The sequence below is a fragment of the Tympanuchus pallidicinctus genome, unplaced genomic scaffold (genome assembly GCF_026119805.1).
Source record: "Tympanuchus pallidicinctus isolate F22 unplaced genomic scaffold, pur_lepc_1.0 scaffold11, whole genome shotgun sequence".
In the NCBI taxonomy this organism is placed as follows: Eukaryota; Metazoa; Chordata; class Aves; order Galliformes; family Phasianidae; genus Tympanuchus; species Tympanuchus pallidicinctus.
The window spans coordinates 511,233-533,885 of NW_026294627.1; the positions used below are offsets into that span (position 1 = coordinate 511,233).

Below are 22,653 nucleotides of genomic sequence, written 5' to 3' on the forward strand. Positions count from 1 at the left end.
TTTCTGCTGTTGAAATATGACCACAGCTGAGGACGGGGGGTGAACGCACTGCCACATTTTCCACCCGTCCCTCCTCATGTGATATTTCACGTTTCTTCAGGCGGCGATTTCAACACAGCATAGTTTTGTTGTCACTGGGGTTCAAGGGCCTCCAGAAGAGGGGATTACGGGATGGGATAAGGCTTGCCTACCCGTCTGATAAGGCCTAGCTAGAGATAAGGACTCCTTAAAGCTCTAATTTTAAAACCGGCCCCAACACCCTTTGGTTCTCTTAATTCAGAGCCGATCCATGTTTTCTGATAAGAAAGCAAAGAAATGGATGGAGAGGTTGTGAAGGCTGAGGATCCACATTTTCCTGCCCTTTTCCTTCCACCTCAGGCACAAAATCAGCCATCATGTCTTGAAGTATTTGACAAGTCATCCTCTTCCACTTGAAGAGCCACATAAGCCAGAAATCTCTCCTCCCAGCACAACACCCACACAGAGTAACAGATTTTATAAAGCTGAAGGAGCTCTAAGGAACACACACAAAAAACATGGATGGATGGAGCCTGAAACACCTCCTCTCCTTCCCAGCACCATACTATCCATACCTCAAGGCTTTGTCATGAACTAATTTAGCTTAATTTCACTCATAATGTGGCTAGAGCATACTCAGCCCAGGATCTGTTTTCTTGTGCTAGTAAAAATGAGGAGTGCCCAATTGGGCTGCCTCCATCCAAAACAATACTTGCACTCAGGATTGAGTTTAAGCAGAGCATTTCTGTCCAGTTGTCTAGGTTTGCTATTTGTTTAACTACCTTTTCTTATAAATGGGGAAAGGGGGAAAGGAAGGGGGAAAAGGAAAGAAGGGGAGGGGAGGAGAGGAAAAAGGAAAAGGAAAAGGGAAAAGGGAAAAAGGAAGAAAGGAAAGAAGAGCAGGAAAAGGGCAGAGAAAGGGCAGGAAAGGCAAGGGCAGGAGAAAGGCAAGGGAAGGGGAAGGGGAAGGGGAAGGGGAAGGGGAAGGGGAAGGGGAAGGGGAAGGGGAAGGGGAAGGGGAAGGGGAAGGGGAAGGGAAGGGAAGGGAAGGGAAGGGAAGGGAAGGGAAGGGAAGGGAAGGGAAGGGAAGGGAAGGGAAGGGAAGGGAAGGGAAGGGAAGGGAAGGGAAGGGAAGGGAAGGGAAGGGAAGGGAAGGGAAGGGAAGGGAAGGGAAGGGAAGGGAAGGGAAGGGAAGGGAAGGGAAGGGAAGGGAAGGGAAGGGAAGGGGAAGGGGAAAGGGAAAGGGAAGAGGAAAAGGGAAGGGGAAGGGGAAGGCTACTAGAGGCATGATATAGCTGAGTGTGTATATGGTATAGTTTGGAGAACCCAGCAACAAACACACTGTATATAAATCCCAGCATTCCTGGCTCCTTGTGCTTTGATCACTGAATAAAATTGCTAAAACATGCAAGCCACAAACACTGACCTCCGGCTACTTCATGCACCACATTAAAACCATGTCCTGAAATCAAGTTAATCTCTCAGCTGGAAACAAAGGGAATGAAGGAAAAATTTTACCATTAGAAGGTGCCAGTTATACCCTAGGGACACATCATGTGCTCACCTGGGTGGTGATGCTTCCCTGGGCTCATGGAGACATAAGTAAAGAGTTATGTGGAGGGAGTGGGGCAAAGAACCCAAGGGACCAGAGAATTGAAGAGGAGCTGAGTTGGAGAGCATAGAAAGGGATGGGATAAATACCCTTTCTGAATTCTTGCACAAATCAGGAACTGAGCAGGAGACCTAATTACAATTGCACTTTTCTCATGGTACAGTGCTGTACCATTGTAATCACAGCCAGAGTTTTTTGTCCTGCCAGTGGGATGCTGAGCTGGAACCTAATATACACCTGCATGGTGCAGGGGATTGCGCCCCACAGTGGTGACGTGTACCTGCACACCAGTGCTCAGAAAGCACCAGTTGCTCCTGCACAGTGCGGTCTCAGTGCTTCCTGCAATGGCCCAGACTCAGCTGGGTCTGCAGGAATCATATTCTGTGACTAGCAGCATTCTCATTACCCAGTTTTGTGTTTCACCAGGGCCCTGCTGTGGCTGTTGGGAGCCAAGACTTTGAATCACGTCAATGGGACAGCATTTAGCTGATGCAGCGAAGACTCCAGGCTAGAAATAAGCATCCCCATGTGCTACGCAGTCAATCACCAGCACAGCCACTTGTTGTTCCTGCAGGGAGGGATTTTAACCTAAGATACTCTGGTCCCCAAAAATCATTTCAGACAATTTCAGCACAAACCGGTTCCAAAGTAACATAAAAAAGCATTGTATATCCACACTGTTAGAGGATACACAAAGTTATATATTCACATGAGCAGCAGAAATTCACTGGTCTGAAATTTTGCCTTCCGTTATAACTTTTCCATGCAAGCCTTTGAAAGAAATCTGGACTGCAGAGAACTATAAGAAGTCTTTCAAGAGCTGACAAGTATCCAAAAATGCATCTGCCTCTCCAAATGATTCAACCTAGTTGGTCTGGGAAAAAAAAAAATATTAAAAAATAGGGTATTTCAGCAAGAGTCGTGCCTTAATTTCCCATGCAGTACTTACCCTCTGACAGTTTTGGAACCTTCTCTTGTAATGTTTGAAAAGCAGCCCCATTGCAAGCTGTCATCTCATGTGGCCCTTTGAAAAGTCACTCTAAGATTTGTCCTTCTGCCCATTTCAAGGCGAGTAGATTTTTTCCTCCTCCACTTCCTGCTGTCACGTTTTCTTTGTTTCATATTTCTTCCTGCCCTCCAGATTTGCTGGGCAGCAGACAACAGGGTCACAAGACAGTTGCCTTTGACAGATGAACAAAGTGGCGTTTGAGCACGAGAAAGAAATGTGGGATGTTGCAGAGTCAAGGAGGCTGCAGGATGGCAAAATCAGCTATTGATGAATATGATGGAGCGCACCCATGGTCTTTTCATATCCTTCTTGTTTTCCTTTCTTGGTTTATTATAGCCCTCTGGATAGCCATTGTTCCCCCTCATCATACTTTAGCTTACAGACCTTGTAAGATAAATTCATTTCCCTTTTTTTCCCCATATTCCCCAAATCTTTTCTGGCTCAATGCTTTTTCTATCAATGTGAACAACACACGTTCACCCTCCTCTTCCCAAATGAGAGCTGTATCCAGTTGTCTGGGTACAAACAGCACAAACAAGAAAGAGTGAGGGCTTAAATACCCATCACCCCAAAGCTAACAGAGCTTGGCACAGATTTTTACAAGAATCCATAGATCTGTGCCATAGATTTTTATACAGAGAAGAAAGAAGGCTTCTTTCTCCATTGACTACAAAGGCTTTTCATGGTCACCGCTTAATCCAGGGTTAGCAGCAGTAGTGCCCATACTGATCTTGTTAATGCTAAAAAAATAATAAAATCTGTCTTTCCTATAGCAGCTTTGACCCTGAGGCACTCAACACCAAGCCATATAACAGGAGGAAACAGGCAGGGGATGTGGGACAGCTGGACTATGCCCAAAACACTGAGGAAAATCAAGCCAGCAGCAGGGAGAGAATGCAATTTTCTCCTGTGGTAAAGCACTGCTCCCTAAAAGGTCTCAGTCACTCGTGGGATGCTGTCTCCTGCAGAGCACTGCCATTTCACCACTTTAGGAAGCATCTTGCACAAACATCAGCTGGCAGCCTCACCACCACATTGCACACTGAGAGACTGTTCCCAATATCTATCCTAGCCTATCTCAACGAGGAAGGCTTGGTATTTCTGATGGGTTTGGATGGGATCAGAAACTTCGTGTTTCTTTCCACACCACCTGATTGGTTTCCCAGCCACTGACACTGCTGCGTTCATCGGTTTCAGAAGCTGAAAAAAAATCCCCCAACAGCACCTTGGGGAATGTCCCATTGTTTTTAAAAGAAGACAAGGCAGGGAAAGAAAAAATATACTGTAAGGAACAATCCTGCCTCATCAAGATAAATGGATTGAAATTCTTATAAGTCCTTTCCAGCCCTCACTGCTGAGAAACTTGAGCCTAGACCACAGATGCTTTATAGCTCTCAATGCCTTCCATGCCATGGAGTCGCATTGATCTGCCTTGGCTGAAGACTTGGGCCTCCAGCTGGAGCTGAAGAAGAGCAAGAGCAGCTCCTTGCAGACAACTTATTGCATTTATTTGTGTGGAGTTTAGTGCGAACTCATTGCTCCTGTGTTTCACAGACGTGAACCAGGAGGAGAGTAAATACCACATGAGGTATGGAGCCAAAAGCCAACAAACCTGTACCTTGACCTTTATGGATCGTGTCCTGGATGACTTCCACTGCCCTCAGCTCCAGTTCAGCTTGGGATCAAGGAGCATCTTGATTCAAAAATGACACTGCAGACTTGTGTCTCTCTTCATCTAATTAGCTTCTGTACAAATATGAAGCTGAGCCTGAGCTAATTTTGATGTGCCTCATAAGAGAGAATTGTTTCAGGCCCATTCAGCTTATGTTTCCTTTCCTAAAGCAGCTCACAACTTGTGAGCAGAGCACAGTCAGGGATCAAAGGCAGCCTATGTCTATCTCCACCAGACACTTACAGTCCTCAGTAAAATCTGAGTTCTATTTGCTTCTTGCAATATGTTGATGATGCATATACCAGTCACCTTCAGTGGGAATTTCACTAACAAACCCTAAGTGTTACCTCCTGATGCAGTCACTGAACCAAGACTTCAAGACAGTGACAGCAACGAAGGAGGTTCTCTCATGCTTGTCTAATGGAAGTATTCCAGAGGTACATCTACAAACAAGGTGCTCCAGCTTGCTTTATACAGGGATTGTTGAGAGACACAGAGATGAAGATTATTAGCTGGGTCTTTCGAGGCACAGATCAAACTTGACAGTCCAAATCAATCAAAAATTTATGGTGATTGTATCAAAGAGAGCATTTGGTCAGATTTGAATGGCATGGAGCTATCCTGAATGCAGCCAAAGAAGGGGAAGGGACTCACCATGTGCTGACACTTTTATTTGAGATACCACAGTGTAGTCTGAGACCCCACCTCAAAGAGCTCTGTGACATCTGAACTACTCTTGCCAGCCCCTACCCATGCCAGGTGGAGCATTCATTTCTTATCAAGGTCCTCAAAACCAGTTTTCTCTGGGTCACCAGGTTAAACTGGGTATTTTGTTACTGCAGGGCACAGGGATGCTAAAAGTTACAGTTGTTTGACTAACTGTATGACCCTAACTTAAGCCCCATATTTCAGTGTAGGGGATACGCTGTCTTGTATATATATGGACTCAAAATTTCGTGTATGTTCATCTCTCCACACCAAGGCTGCATTCCACCTCCCACAGCTGCTCTATACAAATTAACTTTCTTCTTGGTTTGGGGAGCTGGGACTTTTCTCATGTCTTGGTCAGGGGAAACAGATCAGCTCCATGAATATGTCTAGCATGTGTCTGTCCATATTTGCTGTGCGTAAACATGGGAACAAGCTGCAGCTCACAGCTAAGCACAGTCCAACCAGCATTCAAATGATGGGAAGAAAATCACTCCTATGTGAGGGACATGCTATTTTCTCACAAATAAATCAATGTTGACCTTTTGCAAAATTATTAAGAGAGGTCTGGGATTTCTTTAACTTTCTCCAGATGAAGAACATTAAGCAAGGGGCATAGGCAGTAGATATTTTTCTTAGAAGATTTTCAGGATGGGTGTCTCAAGTACATCCTCTGCAGTGAGCTCTTTTTGCTTCCAGTCCAATTCTCTTCCAACTCTTGCAATTACACGTTTCTTCTCGGGAGGCTCTAACCACCAACACGATGGAAGAGGATGGTGCTGAAACATGCGGCAGGTGAAAGCAATAGTCCATGGACAAGGATGTTAAGAAATGTGGAACTCCTTCCTGGCAACCATCTATAAATTATTGCCTCAGTGTTATGGTTTGTAGACTTGAGAGTATGCAGATGGAGTGGGGCAGTGCCCAGTCCAGCCGTTGGGACCAGCCAGGTGGTCTGTCATGAAGCAAATGGGATAATGCTTTGCAATTCCCCCACAAGCAGTATGAACTGAGCTCTACTCTCAGCTGAACCACAGTTTTCCGAATTTCTATCCACTTCACCCTAGCAGAACCCTGTTTTGGCCTCCTGGCTGTGCAAAATGTGCTTAAGAAAGGGGGACTGCCAGTTGGGAACAGACCCCTGAGCAATCTCATGTCCCATCTCAGGTTCTGGCAAGGAATAAATGTGTCAGAAGAATTGCAAGAAAATCCAGAATAAGCAAATGTGGATTAATAGCAGGATAGCAGGAATAGCAGGAATCTCTTTCTAACCTCCAGCAAATATTGATTTAAAGGCTCCGTGCAGACGTGGACAAATATTGTCTCATCAATCCTTCTGGGGACATTAAAAGTGTCCTTTCAATGGAAAAAAATATATATATATCTGTTTTTGTTTGGTTTTCTTTTTGAATGTTCTGCTTTTTTTCTTCTTCTTCTGAAAAGAAAACTCAAGTATTTTAATTTTTTTTGGACTACGTGTTCAGAAATACTATCACTGCCCTCTAAGACAAAAACACCATGAATTATTAAAAGGAAATCAACATCCCCTGCAGAAGCACAATTGGAGTTTTACATCAGATTTGTACCCGAGAAAGAAGATTTATCTCCCTTATAAGAAATTCTTATTTTCTTTGTTACGTGAAAACAATTATTTCAATTCTTGATGCTTTCATTATCTACATAAATATTTACTGCCATTCTAAGAATGCACCAGAGCCATGGCCATGATTACAACGTGTTTTATTTCTTCATGAGGCCAGTAAGTATTCTTCCTGAGTCTTTCAGTACATAAAGGGAGCCTATGAACAGGAGGGGAGTCAACTCTTTGAAAGGGTAGATAACTGCAGGACAAGGGGAAATGGTTTGAAGTTGAAGGAGGGCAGATTGAGGTTGGATGTCAGGAGGAAGTTCTTTGCTATGAGAGTGGTGAGGTGCTGGAGCAGCTGCCCAGAGAGGCTGTGGATGCCCCGTCCATCCTTGGTGTTCAAGGCCAGGCTGGATGACACCCTGAGACTGGTCTGATATTAAATGTGGAGGTTGGTGGCCCTGCATGTGGCAGGGGAGTTGAAGCTTGATGATCCTTGAGGTCCCTTCCAACCCTGGCCATACTGTGATTTTATTCCAGGGCAACAAGGATGAGACTGAAAGAGAGAGAGGCTGCGAGGAGGTTTCAACCAATAACTTTTACATCTGTGACAACTACCCGTAATACCAGATGGTTCAACTGCAAAAACATTACAGCAGTGCAAAGTGGTGGCTGGCAAAGCCATCATCTCACGGCTATTCAGTTCTATCCCTGGGCTACTGCTAGGAAATGAGTGTTGCCTGGTATTTAACTTTCCTGCATCTACCACTTGCTCTCGGCACCATGCAGGTGTTGTGCCATCTTCTCCCACCATTCCTGCTCTGCTGCTGTGGCCTCTGCACTGGGTGCAGATTTAGGTGACACAGGACTTGGATCCCAGGAAACCCCTATGAGGAAGCAGCTCCTGACCCCAACTCCTGCAGTGTTCGGTTTCTCTTATTAAATGTCCACCAGTCACAGCAAACAACACAGCCCTAGGCTTTCTCAGTACCTGAAGGGACTTGGGACTCTTTTAACAAACTCAGACAGGTTATTTATGAAACCTCAGTGTCTCAACTTGTTCCAGTTCAAGACATCTACTCCTTCTCCTTTTCTGCTTTCCTCACATCAGTCCTGCTTGTCACTTTCTCTTTGCTTGCAGCCTCATTCTCTTCCTTACCAGCTTAAGCTGTTTGAATGGGACTCCATTTTCATGGAATTGTAGAATTGTTTGAGTTGAAAGAGACTCTTTAAAGGTCATCTGGTCCAACACCCCTGCAGTGCACAGGGACACCCACAGCTCCATCGGTGCTCAGAGCCCCATCCAACCTGACCTTGGGTGTCTACAGGGATGGGACACCACCATCTCTCCAGGCAACTGTGCCAATGCCTCACTACCCTTATCATAAAACACTTTTCCTTATATACAATCTATATCTTCCCTCTTTTAGTTTGAAACCATTTTCCTTTCTCCTATCTTCTCTAGTCACTAATAGCCTTGAGAGGATTTAGCCTACGGAATTGATCTTCAGTAATGATACAGTAAATAATTCAAGTAAGAATCTAATTGACAAGTAGAAACAGAGACCTGTCTCTGAGCACCAGCCTGGGGGCAGGAATTTGCAAAGATATTTCAAACGTTTAAATTCCACATTTTTTTCCCATTCCAATCATTTAATTCCAAGATCTCAGCAAAGTTTAGAGGTGAGTGAGTGTCTCCTCAAAGAGATCATCAAAGTTTTGGATCAGATAGAGCTCTTCTTGCCTAGGAGCTACAAACCATCTCAGACTTGTATCTTTGTCAAGTGGGCGATTCCCACAACTATGGAGTTTCTCACAAATTCCTTGGGAGTAGTCAATGGTGACCACTGTTAAAGATGATATCTCAAATGTGGATTAGTACCTTTGATCCCAGATGAGTTTGGCACTGGTTTTGGTCATCTTTTCCAGAATCCTACCTTCTCAGTGCAGTAGGTTTTCCTCTTCACTCTGTGAAGATCAAAGATCCCAGATCCAGAAAGCCCAATTTAAGGTATTTTTTGGGTGGTACTGCCCAAGCCTCAACTCCCTTTGTGTAGTAGACCCCTTATAGATTGGCTTCCAGCTCTATACAAATCCTTCTGCAAGTGTGCTTATGGGCTACTGAATTGCAACTGCAAAGCTGGCAAGGTTACACATCTTCCATCAGACAGGGCACACAGTGTGATGTGACAGCATAAGCATGGCACCCAAACATTGGCTATCATCAAAGCAGATGGCAGTAGAAAACGTTTCCATGAAAGCAGGTCTTCTGAAAACATAGAATCACAGAATCATAGAATGGCCTGGGTTGGAAGGGACCCCAAGGATCATGAATCTTCAACCAGGCTGCCCCTGCTCTAGAAGCAAGATAACCATGTGATGGTTACACTTCACTAGCAAGTGTTTGGGGTTGAACTAGATGTGTTAATTATCTGAAAGGGGGAAAAAAAAGTGCTAGCTGTTTAGTAAGGAAAGGAAGGGCTGATCAAATGATATTTCCTATGAGGAAGATAGAGCAAGTTCATTACCTATGGGGCACAAAGAGTGTGATGGTTTGTTGGGAAAGGAAGAGAGCTGTGATTATAGGTCTGCAACCTACACCAGGGAACCTGCAACCTATTGTGAGGAACATGCTTTAGTATAGGATTTGGACTAGATGATCTCCAGAGGTCCTTTCCAGCCGCTACAGTTCTGTGATTCTGTGGTTCCTCAAGGAATTCTATGTCTCTTACTGAAAAAACACAGTGAAAAAGAGGTGTCAGAGAAGAGAAACTCATCCTACCCTGTCTTCCCTCCCTGATCTGAGTCAAAAATTCCCTCTCTGAAAGAAGCCTCCCAACCCACCTCACACTGGTGCAGATCAAAACAACAGTCAGAACACAGAAACTTAAATGCATTTTAATTGGGTTTTAAATTGCATTGCTATCTCAGTTCTTTCTCTTCTGATAGTCTCCCAGCTTGATACTTAATTAAAATTAATGTAGTCAGAAGGGATTTTTTCAAACATTTGTATTTGACAGACTTATGACACAAGCCACAAGGGTCTGGGGGAAAAATACAGTCTACCTGCTGCTTCTCATGACAGTCTATCTTTATTTATGGTTAACTTCCAGGAGCTGGGATGAAACCAAGTACTGGGCAGATACCTGACACCACAGCTGAGCCAAACTGTGGTCTGATTTACACTGGGGAACAAGGCCAAAGGGAAAAGCACCTGCATGAAGAGATGGAGTTGTCACTGCAGAGTATGGATGCTTATGATCAGCCAATACCTGAGGTAGTCCATATTGGAGCAATAACTTTACTCTTTGCGTACCTTTTTTTTTTCCCCTCTACATTTTAACATAAAAATTTCCAGTGGCCACTATTAGCCTTTATTTTGCATTTCTCAAGGATTTTACACCCAAAATGTGAAAGATTAGATCTCTGCCTTCAGCCTTGAATCTTGATTGTGCAACTGCAAACCCTGAGTCACTGGCTGTCTCAGTGGGGCTGTCCCCACTGCAGATTCTGGCCCACAAAGGCATTAAATAGGCCTGTGTGTGGCCAAACAAGATGTAGAGCCCAAATATGTGGAATAGCTTTCAAATTTCACTGTATTCCCACAGAACTCTGTGCCTTGTCTCTGTGTCATCAACCTCTGAGCTCACCATGAAAAGAACGCCCATGGTTGGTACAAATGCAGCCATGGCCAATATGGATGCCTTGACATCACCACCACAATACTGAAGTCTAGGAGCATCTTAAACTATGATTTAAATGACACAATTCGTACAGCTTGCCTTTCCAATATTTGGATTTTGCAGTAGCTGTAGGCTGTGAAAGATTTTGACTTTGTGGATGGGAAAGTGTTTAAAACATTTGGAACTCCTGTTACTGCAATTAAAGGATGACAATGCAGTGCTTCATAGTTTTGAGATGTGTTTCAATGCTATTTTTTTAATCAGGAACTTCCACTGTTTTGCATTTGCTGGTTATTGGGGGTGGGAGGTTGGTTTAGGTGAGCTAACACTACTGGCACAGAAAGTTGCAGCTGCTTGGTCTGGGACTGGAAAGGCTGAATCACTTTTTGGGGTGAAGTCCAAATCTTCCCACGAATTGGTCCCATCCCAGCAAGGGAAGGAACCCAATGCATGAAAAATCCCAAAGATGAGCAGGAGGAGAATCGAATTTTGTTTATTGGAGCTTTTTCCTCCCACAAACTGCAGGCCAAGAAAAAAATAACAAGATTGTGATGGTAATATCACTAGGTGGTTGACCCACATCAGTCCATCCGCTCCCTGTTAGGATAAAGCGAAAAGAAAGGAAGGATTTGATCTTGTGGTAGTAAGCCGAGGTAATACAGATGCACAGAGGGGACAGCTAATATCTTCCACCACTTAGGGACACACTGCTGGATGCTCTATCCAAGGGTTGCAGTTATGGCCATGCAGGCAACAGCAGGTGTGAAGACTGGCAGTAAATCAAATTCATAGAATGATAGAATAACTAAGGTGGGAAAAGACCACTAAGTTCACCAAATCCAACCCCAACCCATCCCCACCATCCCCAAAGACCACATCCTTCAGTGCCACATCCCCATGGTTCTTGAACACCTCCAGGCATGGTGACTCCACCACCTCCCTGGGCAATCTGTGCCACTGCATCACCACTCTCCTGGAGAATAAATTTTTCCTACTAGCCAGCATGAATTGCTGCATTTGTTGAAGCACAAGCACCTGCTGGAAAGCCTGGCATGATGCAAAGAGCTAAAGGATTGTGTACTTCATTCTGGAAAGTTCAGGTTCAGATGGGCAGAGTGGTACTGCAGCACTGCCAGGACAGAGGGACGTATTGATTAGATCTCTGGATTAATTGCTGTGCCTTGAAATGCACAGTGCCTTGAAATGCAGTGCTAAGCACTCATCCTCAGGAGACACAACTTGATATTCTGTTCGTGAAACCACTTTTATTTTAGCCTGACTGTGATTTGCCACATACAGTCCCTAGTGTCTGCTTTGTACAGTAAAAGCAAAGAGCTATGACAAAAAGAAAAAAAATCTAACTGCTTGCCCACTGCTTCTGCAGCCCATCCCACAACCACCTTCGCTATCTCCAAGGGTGACTTCCAAACTCTGCCTTTCATTTTTGGAAATGATTAATCCCCATTCTTGCCCAGAACAAAAGGACCTACAGCTGGGCTTGCGCTCAGCAAGGAACACGAAGAAAAAGGGTGAGCAACCTTTCTTTTTATACACCATCAGTCATGGGCTACTGGTTTTTGGTGGAGGAGCTGACAGGCAATTGTGCCAGAATCAGAAGGGACCTAACTGTAAGCGCAGCTTGCTGGAAATGACCCGGGAGTGTGAACACTTGCCTCCTTTGAAACACGCTCCGGGTACAAAACAGTTGGATTTTTTGCTCCATTTAATGCAGGCTCAGCGTGAGCTGGAGATGGGTGCCAAAGTGAAGCCAAGCAAAAATCACTCAGCCGAGCCTTCCCAATGCCTTTGCTGCCTGCCAGGGCGTTTGGTTACAGAAGCGTGAGTTTCTCTTGTTCATGCCAAACATATTGCTACTGGATAAGTAATTTTACCTTTATAAATTGAGCTGTCAGTGGGGGCAGACAGATGGTAACGCAGAACTGAGCACACTTCTCACCGTTCTTCCCACTGCGGTATCTTTAGAGCCATCTGTGTTCAGTAATATTGCTAAAAACACTTTTATTTTAAACACATACTTGGATTCAAAATTACCCCCAAACTGTGTTTTTCTGAGGTAGGGGTGAGGCTTTTTTTAAGCCCAACTCTTCGCTCTGAGGAGGAGAAATGTGATTTTACAAGACTCAAAAGCTGCGCCCAACAAAATCAATTGAATCGCTCAATGTTTCCCATGGAGATAAACTGGTTGAGGAATGGCATTTATGGTTTACTTTTTTTTTTTTTAAATTAACATTGTGGAACTTGAAAAATGAGTTAGGAAAAAAATAAAAATAAAAAAACAATAAAAAAAAATGTTTGCAAAGTAACCAGCATGATAAACCAGTTTTGTCAGTATTGCTATTATATCATATTGAATCTCTTTTTTATTTTGTCATTTCCATCTTCCATCAAACCTGATCGAGAAGAAAATTGTGAGTTCCTAATTTCTGCTTTGTTTTTCTTAAAACTCAAATTGGGCTGATTCAGAAAAACTCAGTAACTTGTTTGTATCTTCTTAATGGGGAAACACAAATCTTTCCCTGCTTGCCATTCTATAAAAAGTGAAAATTATTTCCTGAGCAAAACCAACACAGGAATACACAGCTGGAATGGAGAAAACCCCATTTTTACCTCTTCATCTTAAGAGATACGAAGGAAAATGAGAAATATCAATATTGTGAATAGTTTCATAGATCAGTGCAGTAGGGGAGGGAGAAGGATTGATGAAGATTTAGAGTCATGCAATCATAGAATCATTAAGGTTGGATAAGACCTCTAAAATCCCCAAGCCCAACCCAACCCAACCCAACCCAACCACACCATGCCCACTGACCATGTCCTTCAGTGCCACTTCTCCACGGTTCTTGAACACCTCCAGGGCTATAATTTCAGGGGAATATCAGCTGCCACTGTTTTTCTTTCTCTGCTCTGGGATTTCAGCTGAATCATGGTCTGTGATTGGATTTATTCCACCATCTCTTATATCACAATCACCACTGCAGTGGTCGTCAGTGTTTTAGTAAACAGCTGTTTGGCAATGGGGAGAGAGTGAAGAACAGCTTTTGTTGTCTTAAGGAAGAAGTGAATTCAAGTGCAACAGAATGCCATGAGTTATTGACGGAAGGGACTTTCCTTTTGTTGCATTCATGGGAAGAGCAGGACACGATTCCTTCCTGAGAAATGCACTGGACACTCAGATAAAGCACTTGAAATCAAATAATCAAATATAATCAAATATAAAAATATGTGCCTTTCTCATTGCTAATGCAAGATATGTAAGAAAGACAGCAGCATGCCGCTGGCTGGGAAAATCTTTGAGATTCAGATGGCTCTTCAGACAGCTCCTGAAGCAAAACTGTGCCTCATGCTGCTAATATTCCCCCTGAAATCCAATAAAATGAGTAAAAAGGGATTAAAAATTCCACATCTCGAATAATATTCCCCTCCTATGCTCTGTTTTCACTGTGCTATTGCTGTTATTGTTGGATAGGGCAACCCACATTTCCTGCTGAAACTTGTCACTGTGATAATTTATAGTCTTATTTCTACAGCAGCTTGAAGGTTCTTTGGATTGCAATAGCAAACATGCTTATCTTGCTGGTGTAAGTCCAGTGGTTGTCTGCCTGAGATGTGGTGGAATTGGAGGAGGCATTTTTCAGTGTAGGAGTTGAGCACAAACCACTTGTGATGCTCCTTGCTGATGAAGGATTGTTTTTATGCGTATCACATTTTGTCTGTTACAAGATTTGATTTATTTTCTTGTCCAGACCTGTGAAAACTCCAAGATACAGCAGAACTAGCTATGAGGCTGGCTGTGATACACGTTTGAACTTGCTTGGAAAAGTCAAAACTTTAATTTGATTTATGCCTGTAACAACGTTTGCATTTATACTGATAAAGGCAACACATATATGAGAGTCCCATAAAGAGCAGTTACTGCCTCTACACTGAAAATGGCCTAGAAAACCCCAGAAAAGACCATGTTCAGAGAACATGACAGCACATCCCCCCTTTTTTGCCTATGTCCAAAACACTAACAAAATTGTCGTAGTCATAGAATCATAGAATTGAGTTGGGGGAGACTCTGAAAGGTCTTCTAGTTCAACTCTCTTGCAATGAACAGGAACACCTACAGTTTGATCAGGTGCACAGAGGCCAGGGAAAGTGGACCTCTGGTACATGTCCTTTCAGAGCATGTTGGATACATAGCAGCAAATGAAGTTCAGGGCTGGGATCCCTTTCCAATGGCCCTGAGATCTGTATGTTGACCAGTACTCACATCTCACCTATCTTGAATTAATAACATTTCTGTCTTATAATTGCAGAATCACAGAATTGCAGGGAATGGAAGGGACCTCAAGAGATCATAGAGCCCAACACCCCCTGTTAAAGCAGATACCCTACAACAAATTGCACAGATAGGATTCCAAATAGATCTTCATCTCCATAGAAGGAGACTCCACGACCTCCACAAGCATTAATGTGTTCTTGCTTTTTTTTTTTTTTTCCCCCCATGCAATTTATCTTATTAGCCCAGGAAGTAATCATCTATTAGTGTAACCTTGTTAACATACGATACATAGATATGACCACCAACATAATTTGCTTCTAATACAGGTGGCATGTCCCCAGTGCTGGATTCACCAACGCTCCAGCACTGCTAGGACATGAGGATTAAGGCAAATTCAGGTGTAAGCAAGCTGCAGAAAAGCACATGGAGGTAAAGAGCAGAAGGAAAAGCCTGGGGGAGAGGAGGACTCTGCTCATATCCTAGGAACACAGTTCTATCTCTGTTAGGATTCCCCACCTCCTGCAAACGTTTCTTTTCCAAGTGGCTCACATTTTACAAAAATTTTGAGTACAGAGTAGTAGACATTGAGCCCACAGCATGAGTTCACCATCCTCAAAGTGTAAAGATCCTCATGCAAAAGTGTCTAAATCCCATTGGCTTAAGAGGGTGGGGAGTACTCTAGGAGCCTTTGAAAATCTCAGCAACATCGCTCTGGTTCTCTATGCTTGAGTTGGACTCAGTGATCCTTATGGGCCCCTTCCAACTCGGGATATGCTATGATTCTGTACCTTCTGCAGGACAATGCCTGGTTTCTCCTACATTTTCTGATGGCTCAGACTTCTTTGTCGTTACAGGAAGGTTAAACTGGTAGTTAGACTTTCTTTTCTAGACTAAGGAGGAGATTGCTTTACACAATGCCTTTCATCTTCCCTAATATGCTCCATATTGTCACCTTGATTTCTTCCATCTGGGCAAATCTTTTCTTGACCTCACCTGAAACCTAAAACCTTTCAAAATAAGCCCTTCCACTTCTCTCCTCTGATCCAGTAATGGTGGGTATGACTGGGAGGTCAGAAGTCTGAGATGAGCTGTGACCTCACCCTTGGGCTCCTTGCTGGCAGCAGGTTAGAGGCTTTGAACTTGGCATCCTGACAAATTGTTATTGCTGCATACCAAAAATCAGCTAGTCCTTGTGCCTGTGGGAGGGTGGGGGCAAGAAGACAGGGAGATGGATCCCTTCAGAGAGCAAAGCTATTCCACCCAGCACGACACCGAGACAGGAAGGTTTAACCCAAGAACCCCAAGGTAAAATCTTGACAAACTGACTCCTAAAATACAGCTTAGAAATGCTCTTAATTGAATCCTAACTGGCTCAGACAGTGTGGACAGTGAATACCTACTAAGCTTTTATTTTTAGAAGGTGAGCTGCCAGTCCCTCATGAAAACTGAGTAGGGACCAGATTTCTGCACTGAATGGCTCTCACATTTTACAGTCCCAAGAATACATAAAGTCAGACTGACAGAAATATTTGTTCTGTAAGACCAAAAGACATGACAAGATCTTTAGAGTCATCCCCCACTACCAAAGTCAACTGCTTTGACTAAGGATGTTCTCCAACTTATCCACTTCTGTCTTAAGAAATAAATTTTCATTTCATCCAATTTTAACTTCTATTATCCTCTATTTTCAGCCTGAAGAAATGAAGCTATTGCAGCCTCCTCTCTGCCGGACTGTAGGTGTGTCTGTATGCTTATATCTGTCTGTCCCCTCCATAACAACACCTGACTGCGTTGTCCCAGTTCAACCACATTGGATAGAAAGCAGAAGCCAAAGAGCCTTTGCTTGGGATCCTTCTGAGAGCAAGTCTTGCTGCTAGCCAGTCAAGCAAAGAGAAGCAGACCCATAAATAATCACATTGAGGCCAGACAAATTCAACTTGGAAGTCTGCATTTTTAACGGCACGTCTGTTAAAGGAGAAAAGCTTCAAACATACTTTGTGTGTCTTCTTAGGCACACAAGTCAGTTAGCCTCAAGACACAAATCCAGAGGAAATCTGGCTCCTTTCGATCCAGAACTACCTGTTTCATAGATTTTAAAATTCACAGAGGGCTGTAAGATCATCTATTCTGAGCTCCATATAATATGGACCATAAAATTGCATACTCCAATAAGGAACCCAATAACTTGTGCTTGGCTAAAACCTCAGTTCCAGCAAGCATCTGCTCACAATTTGAAAATATCTGAAGAGGAAGAATCTACTACTTTCATTGGTATTTTGTCTCAACAGTTAATCATTCCCATTGTTAAAGCTCTGGGCCCCATTTTGAAATGAAATATGTCTGCTTTTAGGTTCCAGCCTTGGACCTCTGGTAGACTACAAGGCTCTGTTGCCTCTGGGTGTTTTCTCCTGAGGATGAACTTCTACCCCTCTTGAGCTTCCCTTTGACCTTCCCCTGGTAGGGCAAGCAAGTGGAGATCTAGAACAAGACATGTTTTTCTGAGCCTTTTACACTTTCTTTGTGACTTTTCACCTTTCTTGGGAGGGAGCTTTTCAAAATAATGGTGACATAGCAATAGCATGGGCAACAGACAAAACAGATTTTTATTGGTACAGTTAATGCACGTAAAGGGGATCTAAGCAGGGAGAGGGGTGAAAGGTGAAGAGGCAAGAATTCAAACAACCCTTGAAACAACGGCCTTGTTTCTCAGGCTGATGTGGACCCTTGTGTCCCTGTGTGAGATGTGTCTCATCTCCCAGAACTGTTAAGGCAGAAACCAGCTTTGCAAATGAACTAAGAGAAAAAAACAGGGACACATTCAGGGCTCATAAGAGACTTCCAAAGAGGAGGGGAAAGGCTGGTGAAGATGTAGAGCGGAGAAAGCCGATATCCTCACTGCTTGCTGTGCATTTCCTTATAAGTGACCTTATTATCACCTTATAAGTGACACGGCAAAGACCAAGCAGGCAACAAGACTTCAGTGCTGGACTAGCTTTCGGGTCTTGGTAGTGTGAACATTTCTCTTATGAGGTCATGGATGGGGTTGGGGAGAGGAGGATCATCAACGGGATCATAGAATCATAGAATCATGAAGGCTGGAAAGACCACTAAGACCATCTAGTCCAACCATCAAGCTATGTTTGTGACTGTAATAGACCATGTCACTCAGCGTGATGTTTACCATTTCTTGAACACCTCCATGGATGGTGAATTCACCACCTTCCTGGGCAGCCTGTGCCAATGCATCACCACTCTTTCAGAGAAAATTTTTTCCTAATATCTACCCGAGCCTCCCCTGGTGCAGCTTAAGGCCATCACGTCTCACCCTATAACTACTACCTGAAAAAAGAGGCAAACCCCCTTTCAGTTCCTCTTTAGATACTGAAAGGTTCTTCTGCCACAATCTAGCTAGTTCTCATCTCTTGTACAACTGCAGTAACCAGATGAGAGTCTACCTGAAGGGAGGCTGTGATGAAGTGGGGGTTGGCCTCTTTTCACATGTAACTAGCAATAGGATGAGTGGGAATTACCTCAAATTGCTCCAGGGGAGATTCAGGTTCATTATTAGGAAAACCTTCTCCAAGAGAGTGGTCAGGCACTGGAACAGGCTGCCAAGGGAGATGGTGGGGTCACCAACCCTGGAGGTGTTCAAGAGATGTTTAGATGTTGTACTGAGGTACACAGTTTAGTGGGAAATATTGGTGATAGGTGGACGGTTGGATTGGAAGGTCTTAGAAGTCTTTTCCCATCTTGGTGATTCTATGATTGTATGAGCATGGAAGATGTCCTCAGTCAATCTAACGGAGTTCAGGGAGGATGAAATGCAGAACCTGCATGTTTGTGCAGACTTATTTCAGTTCTCATAGCCCAATGGTAACTCAGCCCACAGATCTCTGCTTACATAGCTTTCATTTTTGAGTTTTCCTGTAAAACAGAAAACCTGCATCTGGCAAAAGAGCAAGCCAAGTACAACAACAGTTCATGGGATGTGGTGGTAATGCAGTGAAGTGTCTCACTGTGGATGGAGAATTGTACCTTCCTGTGGGCTCAGGACACTGACCACATGCAGCTGCCCATCCTCATCGGTTTCAGTGGATGGGACCTGGACCTTTGCACATGCAGAGAAAGCAGGGATCTGTTCAGCACTCTGTGGCAGCTTGGTGATATTGCCTCACTAGCACATGCCGGAGGAGGTAGGAGTACTTGTGTTGTCCAGTAGATGCTGTTATTTTTTGGATCTTTCTCCACTGCACTGCACATGAGACTTAGTGGTGAAGGGTCTGCTGAGATGAGATACCCACGCATCTCCCAGAATTAAAGCATGAGAGATCCAAAATGAAGAGTAAATTGGATTTTATGGGATTTCAGCCAAGGAACACTTCTGAGTACAACAGCCCTCAGCTGTGTGAAGTGTGTGAAATAGCACTAACAAGGAGAGGAAGAGGGTTTAACCTTTGTTCCAGAAGCCATAAATCACCATCCAGAAGGTGAAAAATGAGTAGCAACTCTATGGCTATAAAATCTATGTGCTATGCTAGGCTGAGGAAGCAGCAACATTGTAGGTAGCAAATTTCCAGAGCCCCAGAGGAACTCAATTGCTTTCCAAAGGCATTAAAGTGTCCCCAAAGCCTCTTTGGACACTTTGGTGAGCCACCTGACTTTTGTCCTTCAGGTTTTCCCCACTACGTCCCTATTGCTGCAAGCACAGAGGAGGGAAGAGGCTTCAGCCCCGATCTTCCCCTTATTCGGAGGTTTATCTCCTCATTTCTTAGCCACAGGATCATGCTCTTGGCTTGGCTGTTTCTAGCTCTGCTGCATTTTCATGGGGGCTGAGAGAGGAGAGGGGAGGGGAGGGGAGAAATGGGGATGGGAGGGGAAGGGAGAGGTGGGGAGGGGAGGGGAGGGGAGGGGAGGGGAGAGGAGAGGAGAGGAGAGGAGAGGAGAGGAGAGGAGAGGAGAGGAGAGGAGAGGAGAGGAGAGGAGAGGAGAGGAGAGGAGAGGAGAGGAGAGGAGAGGAGAGGAGAGGAGAGGAGAGGAGAGGAGAGGAGAGGAGAGGAGAGGAGAGGAGAGGAGAGGAGATACCATGACAGCAGCCGAGGAACTTCACTTTATGAACCACTGAAGGAAAAGGAACCACACACTGGAAAAGGAAGGAAAGAACATGGTTTTTTAGGGTTGTAGCCTGAGACGTGGATGAGAGATTGCAATGCTTTGTAAATTGTTCACTTCTGAGTAAGGTGACAGCACAAGGACCAACCTGGTGCATCCTGGGTACTTTGCATCACCCGGGCTCCTCATCCCTCATCTGCACTGATTTAATGATGATTTTGTTCTTCTAGGAAGACACTTGTGCCAGTACCTCCCCATACATTTCACAGTATGTTTTATTAGTCTGGGCACGTGTATACATTTTTTATTTTTATTTTTTAAATCCCTGTCCTACATGTTTTTAAACCTGAAAGGGAAAGACTTCTTGGCTTTACAGGTTTGGATTTGTTCCTCTGGATTTAGGACCATATCTCATAACAAAAACAAAATACTGGAGTCCAATCTGTCAAATTAAAGCAAAGATTTACCAAAGGAAAATATGCTTACAAAGTAAATATAAATTAATTTAATTGGTTCCTATTATCACTCCTATTGGAGCCTGCAAGTATAATCTGGTGCTGAAGTAATTAATTGGGTGTGAAGTAGCTACTGTGCCAAAACTCACTTGTAGGGAATGAAACTCGCAGACTTCTTGGCCTGGCTGTTACCTGCAGTGTCTTGGCTTTGTTATTTTGCAGAGTGGAGCAAATTGCAGTGCAGAGCTTTGCAATCAACTGCTCAGATAAATGCCTGGCTTTGTGTTTTCGGAGGGGGATGGTCACAACCACAGGCATTTTCCCACCTGGGTCAGGTTTGAGATTGGCTTTGGAGAGGAAGTCAGCAGACAGGTTCAGTGTGGCTGGGATTGCAGGCACTTATTCTTGTGGTTTTCCATGGCTTAATATAGCCGCAGCTTTCATGGTCCTGTGTTTCCCTTCCCTGCTCTGGCCTTGCAATAAAGGAGCTTTGTCTGGAGGCTTGCGGAGGGGCTGGGAGTGGTGGGAGCAGAGGAGGCTGCGATGGCACAGAGCTGTTCCCAGCAATGAGGCAGCCACAGCCTCAAGTCTTTCATCTCAACCTCCCTGTTTTCCCAGGACAGCTGCTTGTGCAAGTTAGGAATTAACTCAGACAGCCCAAGTGGATCAAAAATAGCCCAGGCTCAAATAACACAGAGGTTTCAAGATCCTGAGATGCCCTGAGAAGATGCTCAGCTGCCGAGACTTTCCAAGCATTTATATTCCAATGGGAGTTTGTCTGATGGAGCAAGCAGAAGCAATGCTCCATCCCACCTCCTGCACTTCTGTCCCCTGGCCACTAATCCCAAGGGTTTCTGTAGCATCCTATGGCAAGTTATAGGGTCTGGCTTTGGGACAGTCTGCATACAGGGCTTGGCACCACTCTCTCTTTCAGCATTAATCTCAGTATCTCTAAGCAAGAGGAGTCATTATTTTGTTCCCAAAGCCCACACTCTCCCCTGTCCTTGGGGTTGCATGGACACACACAAAGACTTCAAAGGATAATCAAATGGCTTGGATTGGTAAGGATCTCAAAGATAACATATTTCCAATCTCCTGCCATTGACAGGGATGCCAACCACTAAATCAATCACTAGATCAGTCTGCCTTGAACACCTCCAAGGATGGGGCACCCAAAGCTTCTCTGGACTTCAGAGGGATAAGGCAACACCAACACTGCAAGGCCTCTGGGGTCCACAGTGGGACTGCAAACAGGTTTTGCTGGAGAGAAGCCTTTCCAGAACACCATTTGTGCTTCCTGGAGTCTGCAGTGAAAACAGCCAAGACAAAAGAAGTGCTGATATTATTAGAATGAGTGAAAATGCTGATAAAATGCTTCAGAGCAAATGAAACAAAAAAGAAGGCTTTCTGAGCAAGAGCCCGATCTTGGAAGGAAGAGCCTGATCACTATTTTCCAACATTTTCCCTCCAGGAAAGGAGAGGCCAGCCTTTATCTTATGTTCTTTTTTAAGTAGCATCAGTGTTCTGGCTTTTACTAAAAGATTTGCTTTATTTATTTATTTATTTATTTATTTGTGTGAAACTTCTTTCTTTCTGCCTCTTTCACTCTCTTTCTGCATAAACATTTATAGATGCATTTAACCAAAACCTTATTCTCAAATAAAGATTTCAACAAGCACCTAAATTTTCTTAATGTGATTTTTTGCTCAGTTCCCCTTATTTTTTTTTTTATCCTTGCAATTCTCATCCTCAGCTCCATAGATCTGCCTAATGCAACCTTGCTCCATTGTCAGGACAGTGAGTTAAAATAATTTCTGTTTGCCAGTGATGATGATTCTTTGGATGTTGAAGGCTCAGGACAAGACAGTCCTATAGGAATCACGATCCTGCTCTCTAATTTTGGGGAACCCTGCTGGGCACAGAGAAGAGAGCCCAGAGGAGGAGCCAAGCCCACCCAGGTTGGTGCCAGGATGGACCAAGGCCAACAAGGATGCTTCTCTCTGCTTTTTCTCCCCAGGTTTGGGGGTGCACAAGGACATTGCTGTGATGGGGTGGGGAGCACAAAGTGACCCTGGTGTCTCAAAGGGGTGTTCAGTAAGAGCAGTGATTCCCTGCAAAGTTCTGATGGATAGCAGGGAAGGAAAATCCGGGCAGCCTCACCATGAACTGACAGAAATAGGAATGACTGCAGCCTGGGAAGCTCATAAATCATGTCGAAGTGCAGAATTTGGAGTATCCTCATCAAACGGTGCTAATTGCAGCGTGCTCTGATTGCCTCTGCCAAGCTAGGGCTGGGGGTGGAGGGGTGTGATATTAGTGGGGACAGACAGCTAGGAGCTGGAATGAACAGAGCACTACTCAGATGAGCATCACTGCCAGCTCTGCTCCGAGGTCAGCTCCTCCCTACTTTGGCTGTTGAATCATAGAACCATAGAATCATTTGCTTTGGAAGGGATCTTGAAAGGCCATCTAGTCCACCTCCCCTGCAGGGAGGTGAACAGGGAGAGCCACAGC

At 44.2% G+C, this 22,653-nt stretch overlaps 1 long non-coding RNA gene across 1 annotated transcript in view; it reads right to left on the bottom strand.

The window, feature by feature from the left end:
* Positions 1–6,452: 6,452 nt before the first annotated feature.
* The window catches only part of LOC128074886 (uncharacterized), a 40,326-nt gene continuing 24,125 nt past the window's right edge, over positions 6,453–22,653 (bottom strand). The window contains exon 4 of the long non-coding RNA XR_008203498.1: positions 6,453–10,884. This is a non-coding gene — a long non-coding RNA (uncharacterized LOC128074886). The remainder of the gene's footprint in view (positions 10,885–22,653) is intronic.